The sequence below is a fragment of the Eptatretus burgeri genome, chromosome 18, assembly GCF_056783735.1.
Source record: "Eptatretus burgeri isolate ZD-2024b chromosome 18, Ebu_testis_v1, whole genome shotgun sequence".
Lineage (NCBI taxonomy): Eukaryota > Metazoa > Chordata > Myxini > Myxiniformes > Myxinidae > Eptatretus > Eptatretus burgeri.
Window position 1 is genome coordinate 44,611,392 of NC_140978.1, and position 14,052 is coordinate 44,625,443.

Below are 14,052 nucleotides of genomic sequence, written 5' to 3' on the forward strand. Positions count from 1 at the left end.
GTCCGTCCGCGGGATCGGCAAATCCACCGCGTGCGTTTCCGGACCGGGACTTCACTCTCGCAAGCGAGCACGTGGTGGTCTCGTGCGTTGCACAGCACGAACCTCGTGCTCACTGCTGGGTGAACCCGGCACGGTCCCCGAAACAGCTACAGCCGCTACTCGGCTTTCTTTCCTTACATGTCGCCGTCGTAGTCTCCATTCCACCCACGCACACCTGCGTGTCACGACGCTCACACTCCACTCCATCACATTCACACCGGGAGACGCGGCTGCGTGCTCCCGCATGCCAACCGACATCTCCCTCTCATACCGCTCTCTCACACACACGGTCTCCCTTGCATAACCCATACCACTCACCCGTGGTGCTCCATTCACTCGCGCGGGGGCACTCACCCGCGGTGCCTCACCCACACACGCGAGGGCACTCATCCGCGGTGCCTCATCCACACACGGCGTGCTGGGAAGCACACACTCCGGCACACTCGCCACCACACCACTCACACGTGGTGCCTCACTCATACTGGCCGTTTCACTCACACACACGGCCTCACTCACACACGGTGCCTCACCCACACACGGCGTGCTGGGAAGCACGTACTCTGGCACCATCGCCACCACACCACTCACACACGGGGTCGCTTCCACACACGGGGACGCACTCACACCTTGCACCACACACACAGGGACAACCACACTGGGGATTCGTGTCCCCACAAGGGTCTCCGGGGCCTCTATACCCCCCAAGCTCTCCGTGCACCCGTCCACAGCACTCCTCCCCTCAACCTCACAAAGCACGACCGAACTCACCTGGTCGTGACTCGCCTCAAGGGGGCATACTCCCTCCCCTCGTTCCTGGAGGAGGCCATCCAGGTGCTCGCACTGGGTCTCTACCCAGTCCACCAGCTCAACCTCATGGTCCTCCACTACCTCCGTGTGTGTGTGTGCGTCACTAACCTTGTCCAATTCACCGTGTAGTCTTCCCTCTATTTTTTCTGTCTCCCGTGTCTCTATACATTTATAAGTTTCTGTTGTCGTCACCTCGTGTCTCGTCTCACACATTTTGGTCTCCCCATTTAATTTTTCCCTTTTGGTCACCGTCGATTCCTCTGTCACGACCCTCGCCCAACACGCCCCCCGAATTATTTTTTTACCCGCCTCCACCGCGGGCCTGTCAGCCGTTGCACCCCCTTCCAGCTCGTTTGCTCCCACACGTGGAGTCGCCATTCCTATCTCCCTGGTCACGGCCTTCATGCACGCCTGCAGGCATCGGCCCATGTTCAGCGTCTCACCCCGTTGCTCTTTCATTTCTTCCTTCATGTTTGCTTCCATTCCGCTCATTTGCTGTGTATTCGCATCCATCCTCGTTTTTACTTCATTTGTATTTGTATCCATCTTTTCGTTCATGCCTTTCATATCCGCATTTATTTGTTGTGTATTCGCATCCATCCTCGTTTTTACTTCGTCCATTTGCTTGTTCATGTTCGCATTCATCTTCGCTGTCATTGCCGCCAGCATGGCGCATAGCTGGGCCATGTCGGGTGCGCTTGAGTGAGCCGTTTCGGCAGGGGTTGGGGAAGGGTTTTGGTGGAGAGGGGGAGGGGAGGTGTCATACACTGTGGCCGCTGCCGCACCTCTTTCGGGCTCTGGGTTCAGTTGGGCGAGTCCGTGTTCCTGCACAATCAACATTTCCTGCACGGGGATTCCATCCTGAGCCGTGGATTCTACACATTCTACATCCATTTCTAATACCCCCGGCTCCCGCTCGCCTTGAGACGCCATCTTGCTTCTCTTAAAGGGTTAATTTCGCTCGCTCGGAATTTGGAGGGAATCGGGGGTCGCTTCTCTCACCCCTGGACCGATTCCCGTGAATTTAGCCGGAGACAGGACAGCCCGTTGTCCCGTTCTCCAATACCAGTGCGCGAGGAGGGCGATGAATTTGTATCGCACGACCTGACACCAGTGTTACGGATTCACGCCCGCCGGCGTGCTGACGGCCACGTAACTCGAATCGCAGCACGTCGCCCACCGGACGGACAATCCAGTCGTGACCCTCTCGGACTAACGCCGGGAACCAGTCACGGGTGGACCTTTCGGTCTCACCGCGATCGAGCCAATCGGCACCCGCGTGGGATAGGGTTGCTCGCCAAATTCGACCTACCTAAGTACCCACACGGAGGGTAGACCGGGAGATCGCACCTCGCCGCAGGTCGACTTCGGACACGGGCCACTTAAGCGACCCGTTCCGTACTATCGGGATAACCGAGCGGTGTTATCGTCGGCCTCGACGGTTCGATTAATTATCGGGCGTATTCAGCCCACTACCAACCCTTTACGTGAAGCAAGATGAGGATTCAATGAAAGAAATGACGAAGCGAAGCGGGAAACAGTTCAACACAAAGCACATTTATTCGCGATGAACGGAAAGCACACATATTCAATTCCACAAAAAGCACATAGAAAAGGAAAAGAAACACAATGCAATTTTACACAAAAAGCAAATGCGACAATGCAGATCTAATACCGATTACGCGAGCACACGGCAACACTTATACAATTTTACTTCACAGACGGCGCCGACAACACATACCCAAAACCAAGAAAAAGAAAAGAGAACCCTCAAGGATGAGGCGGGCCTGAGGCCGAGACCGGGTCGGGCCTACCCGTCTGGTGATGAGACGCGGAGCGGCGATGGTGCCTCAACTCCGCGGGCCTCGCAGGCAGTGTCTGGTAGGGGGTGGGAAAGGGGCCCCCTTGGTCGCACTATCTCAGCGCGGGGGGAAACAGGAGGGGGTTGCTGATGCTCGGGGTATAGAGGATTTCTACTCTGCCTCGAGTCCCGCGACGAGCGTCTCCACCTCGACCAGGTCGCGCCGTCGGCCTCCCTGGTGTGCAGCTCCCGGCACGACGCGAGCACCCCCTCGTCTGCCCTCGCCGCCTCTCCACAGCTCCGTCCCCTTCGCTCCGACTCCAACGCACACGACGACGACCAACTCCTTCTTGCTTCTTCTTCCCAACTCCACCGCCCGCGAAGTCTTAACTCTCTCTCCTCTACTGACGAACGCGGCCGCTTATATAAGCCCCGTGGCTTCGCTCTCTCATCTTTGACCCCCTGCCTTTGACCTTTCACCTCGCTCCCCATTGGCCCGAGAAAAAGTGGGCGTGAATGCTTTTTGATCCGTTTTTGGAGCTGAAAATCCGTGGTTTTGTACACGCTGTTCGGCGCGCGCCCTGCACGAGTCCAACACCGGTACCCACAAGCGGCGCAAGAACGGTGGCGATGCGACGGTTGCGAGGTGTGACGTGAAGCGGCGCCGCGGTGGGTGGTTGATGTTGTGGTTGGTGGTGGTAACAATGGCGGTTGGTCCAAAATAAAGATAGTAAAAGAAAAACGGCTATCCTGAAGAGTCGCAGCACGCATGAATAACATTTATTCCCACTAGACAACAGGTTTGGGCCTAACTACACATATACTTACCGAGATATCTCACCTAAGGGACCTGAATGGTGGTTTGCGAATTTGGTAACCACAACAATATATATATATATATATATATATATATATATATATATATATATATATATATATATATATATATATATATATATATATATATATATATATATATATATATATATATATATATATATATATATATATATATATATATATATATATATATATATATATATATATATATATATATATAGCTCTTTCCAACCACTGATTAACTGACTGACTGATATTAAAGATCGGAACCTTCTGGGTGACGTAGAAAGCTGAAATTTTGTGTGCCGATGGACATCGAAGCTGGTAGACCGGACAGAATCACAGAATCGTCGAACAACATCCATAACTGAAAATATAAATAAATGAAAAAAAAATGAAAAAAATGCAGGTGAGCGATCCAAGACAATGAGGAAGCACGGTAATTGTGTGTGCCGACGGACATCAACGCCGATACACGTGGAAAAAAAAAATCACACAACCGTCGTTCAACATACATAAATGAAAATATAAATAAATGAAAAACAATAAATGAAAATAAATAAATGACAAGTCTGAAGACGACGATGGTTCACGAGCGGTATTTGACGATGTAGATTGTTTCAGAAGTCAAGGATGAGACAATGTGATGATTTTTGACCAAGTTATAAAAATGATCAACATGATGTGGTACGAGTGACAGGTTATTAGCTGCAAAATGTCGAAAACCCGGTTTCGTTCAACAACTTTCAAAATTTGACCTTTCCAGAACCTTTAAAGGTCACAAAACAATGTTGTGGACATTAAAATAAGGAAACAGGATACGTGCTATAGCTTATTGGAGTTAGTTCGTCGAAGAAGGTCGAAAACCCGGTTCGATTCCCACAACTTTGAAAATTTGACCTTTGTGGCCTTTAAAGGTCAAAGGTCAAAGATTATGACCTTTGGTGCAAAACTTCCTCTGGAACATTCCAGGAACAATATAACGTCATATAGGCTATATGGCATTTCGCACTCCTCGGATTATAATCCATACCTTGATGAAATCGGCATAAAAACAAACTTGAAGGGGGCGCCACGGGCAAGGTGTTCGAGATAGAGAAAAATGGTTTCAAGACTTTAGGTGGGGAATGACCTCAAGATTATGCATAAAAAATATTGTCATCCTAGCTCTCAAAGTTTGGGCGGTCGTATGATTTTTATGTCAAAATTCGAAATTTTCTAAGTTTTTGACCTTGTGACTAAAATGAAAAATCAGACAACGACAAGTTTTAGATAATTCATTTTGCTATTCAAATACCGAAGAACCCATTCCATTCAGTCAATTCCCGAGGAGAAGACAGATTTTTAATCTGACTACCCCCTAAAAATGGCTATTTTTGGGGCGTGGCTCCACCCACAGTGGGCGTAGCACACCCTCATCCAGGAAAACACAACTAGACATTGATATCGAACACGCAACCAAGTTTCATCAAGATCGGATCAAAGTCCACGGAGTTATGCTCTGGACAGACAGACACACAGACATAATGAATATAGTGGTCAACTGGCTGGCGCTCATCAACCAAAAAATCAAATACAGGTGAGCGACCCGAGACAATGGGGAAGCACGGTTCATATGTTTCCACAATGTGTAACAGTGTAAGCACACCCCGCTCGTAAACATATTTAGTTATTAGTAAGAAAAAAATATTTAATTATTAATAATACATCTCTTGCAAAATTAACAACTTGGCATTTCTCAGACTACTATGACCGGTTAAACCAAATGCAAAGGCCTCCACAAATGTGTCACAGGCTGATTTGCACTTGGAAACATGGCATATTGCAGTTTATACACCTCAACAGGGTTAACGGGGTTAACCTTCCTGAAGTCTGTAACTGCTTTGAGCTATTACCGGTTGTGTGGATGAGAGAGATTAAGGGAGCTTCCAAAGGGATGCAACAGGATAATAAATAATAAATTCACCATTCTTGCTCTAATCAGCATGAATAAGGCTTTGGTGAAGATCCTTAGAGATCATGATCCTTTGGTGAAGATCCTTACAGTGCTTATAGCTCGAAAAGTCCTTCTCGAATGTCGATGGTGATAATATTGTTCATTCATTTTTTTTCTTCCAGATGCTGTGTTTGCTTTAGGATTACCTGACAGGGGTTCATTTGATTGGAATTTATTTTCCATAAAGGGCTCGTCTCCCCCTGGTGGCTGAACCAAACAGATTGGCATATATTTTCACATATAAATTATTATATGAGGTCATAAATCATATACTCTTTTTCTTATAGCTCACTCATTCCCAAGGGGGTGGGGAGAGGAGTCTATGATGGAAGTCATGGACAAAGATGCACATTCTTTGGTGACAAGTCAAATCAAGTCATCCAAGCCTTTCATTTCCACATTGCATGACTTCTACCTTGCATGTCTCCACCATTATCTTTCCATCTTTGTTTTTACATCCCATTTTCTTTCTTCACCAATTCCTCCTGTTGTACATCTGGCTAAAGAAGTTTGGTGTGATCCCCCTGTTTTTCTGTTCTTCTTCCTTTAGTTGTAAGCATATTACTTGCAGTCGTGCTCTCGTGGTTTCCCTCTACACCTATTCATCTTCCACGAGCAGTGCCGCAATGCATTTCCATTAGGACAGAAGCAAATTTGAATTTCAGCATCTGAGTCGGGTCGAGCAGAAGCACCGCTGTCGACAGCTATCAGAGTTCATGGAGCAGCCAAAGCGTAGATGATCGATGATTAGCATGTCAACAATGAGGACAATCAGGAGAACGTAGAGACGAATATTAACTAGTGTAGAAAGGACAGATTACATGATGAGAGAATTTGGATGGACAAAGAAGGGTAACTCGAATGGCACTTGGTAGAGCGCATCCCTCAGCCAGGCTAAACAGTTGTATCCCCACTGATAGACCGGATCCAGATCCGCATCTTCACCAAAATCGAATCACTTCTTCCTTATCACACACCCGAGCTGTCCACCATATTTCGTCCAAATCCGTCCATAACTTTTTGAGATACCCGACTCACAGACAGGCAAATAGACAGACAAACAAGCAGGGGTGAAAACATGACCTCCATATAAACATATATAAACATACATAATTATTGAAGTCATTGTGATCAACAGCCTTTATGATGTCACAAACATGTCAGGAATGTTGTTCCTCTATGGTTATGTTTACTCCCTCGATTCACCTTATTATTTGAGTTATAAATAGTGCCGATTCTGAAATAAAATGTCATCCTCAAAGACCCTCAACTTTAAAACTCAGAACCTTCATTTGAATATGCGATTAAATTTTGTGCGATGATTCCAAATCAAACGGAAGACCAAGAAAGAACCCTAAGAGGTAAAGAGCAAAGATGGAGTCATCAGGAGGAGCGTGGATAGGATTCGGGTTTCAGCCACTAATTCATCGCTCTCAAACCCATTCAGCTGCAGCCAAGTGAGCCTTACAGAAAAATTTCTGAAAGAATTCACTTCTCCTTTGAGAGATAGATAATGAAAAAGAGGAATAGAGAGTAAAAGAGATGAAACAGAAGAAAAATCAAGAATTAGAACGAATAAAAGAGAATTATGGGAAAAAAATTTTTAGAAAGAAGTGTGAAAGGAGCAAAGACCAAAGATGTCAGGAAGAACCCGGACAGAACGATCTCAACAGTTACTCCACAGGCTCAAATGCAACAACATGTGCAAGCTATCAGAGATCTGTCATTTCGCTCATTAAATCAATGCAGGAAGTAAATATCACAGCAAATTGTCAATGGAAATTTTCACTTAATCAGAACACTTTTGTAAGCATCAACAAAGGAGTTAATTAGTATAGCAAACACTGTTTACAAACAGGAACATTTACCTTTGTGGATGACTTCAAATTGACCTTGAACAAAAGAAACCTTTCATTTGTACATTTTGAAGAAGAAAAGTTTGGAAAGATTCAGAAACACCCAAATCTCGATTCATGATGCATTAAAGTAGTTTTGATCACCACATTTAAGGTAGGCCATAGCTGCCATTTTAACCATTTTAATTTTAACAAATAAAGATACATTGTGCACACACTGAACATATATATATATATATATATATATACACTAGACGACCCGTAAACCCGTTGGGTTCCTGTTGTGACAGCAGATGATTAAAAAAAACATTAAAAAAGATAGCTCTAGCGAACTATACTGCTGAGGTTGTTTGCATTGATCAAATTCTCCCGAAGAGTACTTGACTGAATCGGTAATTGATTTTTTAAATAATTTTTTCGTTTCCCGATTTGAACGAAACTTGACACTGCACACCGCAGTATAATGATGAGTAAGGTGGCTCGAAAATTTTTGTGCTATCTTGTACCATTTTGGCTGTATTTTGGGAACATACATACATACATACATATATACAAGATGAGTTTTAGTAATATTATGGATATATATAGACTGTATATCTATGATGATAATAATAATAATAATAATAATAATAATAATAATAATAATGTCAGTGTATGTCCATCTCTCTGTTCCATAACTCCAAAACTGTGAAACCTAGTGGTCCCTAACTTTCCATGCATACTAAGGAAACTCCAAGGTGGTGCATTAATTAAAATTAAGTGTTTGGGTTTAATTTAAACACCCATTTTAAAGATTATTTAGGGGTTGCTCATCACAAAAAAACCAAAATAAGCCTTACCAAGATGGCACAGCACCATCTTGGTCAGCCCTCTGTCAGCTCGCAAGAGTCTGAAGCTGCCATGTTTTTTGGCTTTCTCAGCAATTTCTTGGCTTGGAACAGGCTGCAACCATTTCTTGACAATAAAGTATTTTTTTTCACTTTCCTCACATATTATCAAATGCCTCATCATACCTATGAATCCCTGGATACATTGCAATGCTTATAAATGCCTGGAGACGCCAGCGTTCGTGGCTATATTTAATTTCTGCACATGCCATATCCTCGAGAATCTCTTAATCTAAGCCGAATTTCAAAATTTAAGTTCCAGAATGGAACTTAGCAGCACTAAAAAAAAGAAAAGAAAAGTGTTCATTTGTCTAATTCGGACATTGCTTGGGCATTTCCGGGTACAGGGGTTTATATGACTGATTGGAAATCACTTGCCAAGCCAGCCATTCCGTTGGAGTGCTTGTTTGAGTGCTTAAGCCAATTGGCAAGTGATCTTCAATATTCACAGTCACTGAATGTATCGATCGATTTAAATAAAGCTCAGGGCCCACCTGCCTATGTTTGGCCATATAATGAGTCGGTTAGTGGCTCTCACTGAAAATGTGGAATTTAATTTTTTCTAATTTTCCCCTTTTTTGTATGATCTCCTTCATTATATGACTCGTCACTTTGGCAAAGATAAATCCACATTCCACGTAAAAAATTAAAAATCCACATTAAAAAAATTAACCGTTTCGTTTTTGAAAGTTTCTTCAACCGTTTTGTTTGAGTGCTTGCTTGGGTGGTTAAGCCAAAGAAAATTGGCAAGCGCTCTTCAAGCTTTGGTGGCGATATGGCAGCTTGGTTCTCCATGTAATGAGAACATTTCAGGAGAAAGGAAGGCAAAATAAATTAGGTGATAACAATGAGAATCTATTCAACTAAATGTGTGTGTGTGTGTGTGTGTGTGTGTGTGTGTGTGTGTGTGTGTGTGTGTGTGTGTGTGTGTGTGTGTGTGTGTGTGTGTGTGTGTGTGTGTGTGTGTGTGTGTGTGTGTGTGTGTGTGTGTGTGTGTGTCCCATAACTCCAAAACCAAGAAACATATAAGCCTGAAACTTTGCATGCATACAAAGAAAACTCCAAGGAAGTGCATGACTGAAAATTGTGTGTTTGGCTTAATTAAAACACTCCTTTTGAGGATAATTACCGGCCTTATTTAATTATATTCTCAATCAGGTGCATCCTTGGACACCTCGCCTCCCCCCCCCCTCGATGGGGTCCTAATTCGCCATTTTGTTTGGCCTATTCAAACATGCCTCAACTTGGAAACATGATCTACTCCCAATGGACTAATTAAAGTGTATAATCAAAATATTATGTCTTTGAGAATTGGATCTGGTGGACAAAATAAGTGTTGAAATCTGGAGTGAAATCGAATTTTTTTGAACACATCAGCAATTTTTATAACTAAGTGTATATATTTCAGCAAAGCATGATGCTTAACTTTTTCTACTGTTCAGACGATTATATCGAGAAGAAAATATGAAGGAATGTGCAGAAAGTGTAACTTCATTGAGTGCTGTGCCGTGCTTCATAATCTGATTTTGCAATCAATGACGGCACAGTCCACAGGGGTCCTTTTTTGGCAATTACGTATTCAGTTTGCTCTTTCCGTTTTGGGCGATCTGCTTACATTACAAAATATTCATATAAATATACTATTATAGTTCTGCCAAGCCTGGTGTTGGCTTAATGGTTAGGGTGGTGGGCTTGGGATCTCAGGGTCCTGAGTTCAAGTCCCACCAGTTGAGGAATTAACACCAGGTGGGGTTGACTTAGCCTGCCATCCTTCCGAGGTTGGTGAAATGAGTACCAGTGAACTGGTAATAGGGGCATTGCATCAGCGGTGCCCCCATACTCAGTCGCAGTGGTGATGCACCGGTGATCAGTTTAAAGCAGGAAAATCATGCCACCACAATAAGTGGAAGTATAAAAAATAAAAAATAAAAATAGTCTGCCAACATATTAAGAGTCAGCAGTTTCTGGAAGTGAAGAGGTATGTAGACAGCACACATGGACATTATACAAATGGGTAGAAATGACTCCATGGGGTGTGTATGTGTGTGTGTGTGTGTGTGTGTGTGTGTGTGTGTGTGTGTGTGTGTGTGTGTGTGTGTGTGTGTGTGTGTGTGTGTGTGTGTGTGTGTGCGTGCGTGCCTGCTGGGTTACGTGTGTGTGGTGAGCAGGTTTTGCGGGTGTGCGATCTGAACTTGAACTCAGGCCTGTGGTGTGTGGCACTGTGGAGGAGGTTATGCAACCCATTGTAATGTACTCAGTGGACAGGGACAAAGGCTCTGAAGTGGGAGCAACTGGTTTAATCCCGACACGGGCACAACACAGTGCATCATCAGAACATGGGCGGGTCACCTGACTCTGCTTAACCACACCCCGGTGCACCCAGGTATGTGTGCGTGATCATAAACTATTGATACATCTCATCTCTCCCCCCCCCCCCTTTATACGTTTTTTTTTTTTTTACAAATGAAGATGCTCAGGAGGCTTACAGACACAATCTGATCTTGTAAGGGCTAGTGGAGTGCTGTCCTTGCTTGCAACTGCTGCGGGCTTCTCAATAAGGGGTACAGAGTCGGGAAGGAGTTCAGGTACATTGATGGGTGAGCAGCTTTCATGAGGAAACACCTCAAGATCAAACGCAGATGGTGTTGATACAGTAGTGGGTGACAAAGGCACTTGAGCCGATTGAATGTTTGGCTCCCCATGACGTAACCTGAGTTGGTCACCATGTTTACTTATGCATCTACCATCACACAACTTCACAAGAAACATCATTTCACCAATGTTATCGATAATGATGCCAGATAATCACTTGGTTCCACATCCGGAGTTCAACACGTGTACAGGATCATTGATCTGGAAGTTGCGGTATACAGACATTTGGTTGTGATTACGTTTCTGTTGATACTTGTTATTCTCCACCTAAACCGTTATGTCCGGGTACACTAATGATAACCGTGTTGTCAATTCATGACCCATCAGAAGCTTGGCAGGTGAGCGACCGGTGGTTTGATGTGGTCTGGTGCGGTAGTTGAACAACACACGAGCTAGACGAGATTGAATGGAGCCTTCTTTGACACGGCTGGATGGAGCCTTCAAAGCAGGATGGCTACCCTTTGCCCAAAGCAGAGGATCTGTTCACCACTCTCATGGGTGGCCAGATATTCACTAAGCTTGATTTGACCAATGCATATGCTCAAATGGAACTGGATGATGATTCCAAGCCCAATACTTGCATAAGGAAAATATAAGGAAAAGCTTCTCTTGAAATGGACCAGCACGGTCGATGTGTATGATTGACGTGAACTATGACGTGACATATGACCTATGACGTACGCTGCCACACCACATGGCATATGATGTCATAATGATTAGAACATTCTACATGAGTAGTTGCTCCGATGGTGAAAATTTCGTCTCAATCCAACAAGCGGTTGCTGAGAAAAACACTGAAGCTCTGTGCAGACAACAAACAAACAAACAAACAAACAAGAAGACGTCGTGCCGAGCATGGTACTTGCAAAATCGCCAAAACAAATTTTATCTCAAAAATATTTGGTGGTCGAATTCAATGACCAAATATGCAACTCCTCGACAAATTTCAAGTGAATCGGATGAAAATTGACAATCTTAGAAGTTTGGCCTATGTTAACATTTTGGCCGATGTGAACCTCCAAAATAATTGGTTGGTTGAATTCAGCGACGTAAAAAAAATATACTCTTCAAATTTCAAGTCAATCAGATGAAAATTGAGGATTTCAGAAACACCACCTTAGTTGTTGACCTTGGGCTTACGTTGATCTTTTGGTTTATATTGACCCTAAAAATAATTGGTTGGTTGAATTCAGTGAGCTGAAATATAAATCCTCTTCAAATTTCAAGTCAATCGGATGAAAATTGAGGATTTTAGAAATACCACCCCAGTTGTTGACCTTTGGCCGATGACGTTTTGGTCAATGCTGACCTCAAAAATAAATGGCTTGTTGAAATCATTGACATGAAATATATATCCTCTTCAAACTTCAAGTCAATCGGATGAAAATTCAGGATTTTAGAAATCTCACTAAAGTTGTTGACCTTTGGCCGATGTTGACCTTTTGACCTTTTGACCTCAAAATAATAGGCTTCTTCATTATGACAAACGCTACCATGTGGTGAAGTTGTGTGAAGGTCGGTTTAAAATTATGACCTGTAGGTGACAATCAGACAGACAAACAGACAGAGTTACAAAATCGACTAACAAACACACTTGAAAAATATTCGATTTTGTAACAAACCCAAATTCAATACCCTCTCCTCGAGCGAGGGTATTTAAAAACCAAAGCAATTCTTGTGTGGACTGGTGATAATGCAGTGCAGACATGATGGCCCAAATGACATAATGTGTCAAAGTTCCTTGTGATTATCTCATTGCAAAAACTTTGTGAATGGTCCAGGTCGTACACTGCACTGCAATCTCAATGTGGACATATTAGTCCTGCAGCGTAGTCTGATATTTCAGATCAATTGTTCAAATTTGCATAAAAGCACCAAAATTGGTACACATGTAAAATAATGCATTCCGAACAATTCTAGATATGGAGCCACCCAAGATTGTGCCTTGGTCAGCTTCGGCGACCATTTTCCAAAATGGCCGCCATTCTACTTTAGCAAAATTGGCTATATGCTCTTATTTTCTTATTGTATTGGTGGTAGATATAAGGAAAGTGTAAAATTCAGTAAATTGATCATGAAAAGGCGTATTCAAATATTATGAGCCAGTATTTTCGGTAAAAAAGCCATTATTTGATTTGTAAATTGCTGCTCTCCTGAAACTTTTCGCTGAAAAGTACCCATTATTGCCTGGAGAACAAGAGTCAAATGATATTCATCACATTCAATGGGTTTGGAATCAACAAAAATTGCATCATAGATTACATACTTTACTCTATTTTGAAAAGGGAACTGATAATCGTGATAATGACAAACTCAGAAAATGTAGTCAAATAATTGTACACTTCACTTTGAAGCGGCTACGGTTTACTGTCTACCACCATTCTACCAGGACACATGGTACACGCATACATCAGTCTAGTACAATATGAGTTTCTGAGCTCAAGTGTACTGGCTCTGGATCAAGAAGTCAACACTTTTACAAGCAATGCGACTTTGCATTTGCACATTCTAAGCTAGGCCGATATCTCAGTCTGTGTCTACTGCGTCTGTCTACTGGCATTCTCCTTCACAAGCACACAGTCCAGTGCATTGCAGATTAGCCTTCTTGCATTTGCAGCGGTTTCTACAGCCTTTTTTGCAGCCGCACGACACCAGCTCGAAGCAGCTTTTTGAAGCCTCAAGGAGTGTGGTCCAGAGCATTTCGTAGGACCCATCCTCTGTTTGCCGCCAGCCCCAGCTTGTTGGTGATGGAAGCACAGGTTGAGGGACCAAGACCTGCCCCCAGACATAGCCACCCTGGAAGACTGATCTCTTCACATGGTGTTCCAAAGCATCGGAGGTAGGTGGGATGCACTAGACGGAGTTCCTCTTTGCAAAGAGTTTCTTTTTGGCCTCGTTGATGTCCGCATATGGACTGGTGCGGTCATAGAGGAGCACCACAAACCTTTCAATGCAGTACATTGTGTCATCCTGGATGTTGACTGGCGTGGTGGTCAGGGTCACAAGAGAATCTGTCAGTTCTGGAAATGAGTTCCATGTGGCCCAGGCAGATTTCTTCCCATGCCCCACGAATGCTGATACCGTGTCACATCCGGTCATGGCGTGGAAGACAGGGAGGGCACGTGCCTTCTGTGGACCGAGGAAGGCAGCTATTTCATGGGCAGGGATGTAGCG

At 43.9% G+C, this 14,052-nt stretch overlaps 1 long non-coding RNA gene across 1 annotated transcript in view; it reads right to left on the minus strand.

Annotated features, from left to right (window-relative positions):
* LOC147009008 (uncharacterized) overlaps positions 1-14,052 on the minus strand; it is a 101,268-nt gene that overhangs the window by 74,423 nt on the left and 12,793 nt on the right. The window lies entirely within an intron of this gene.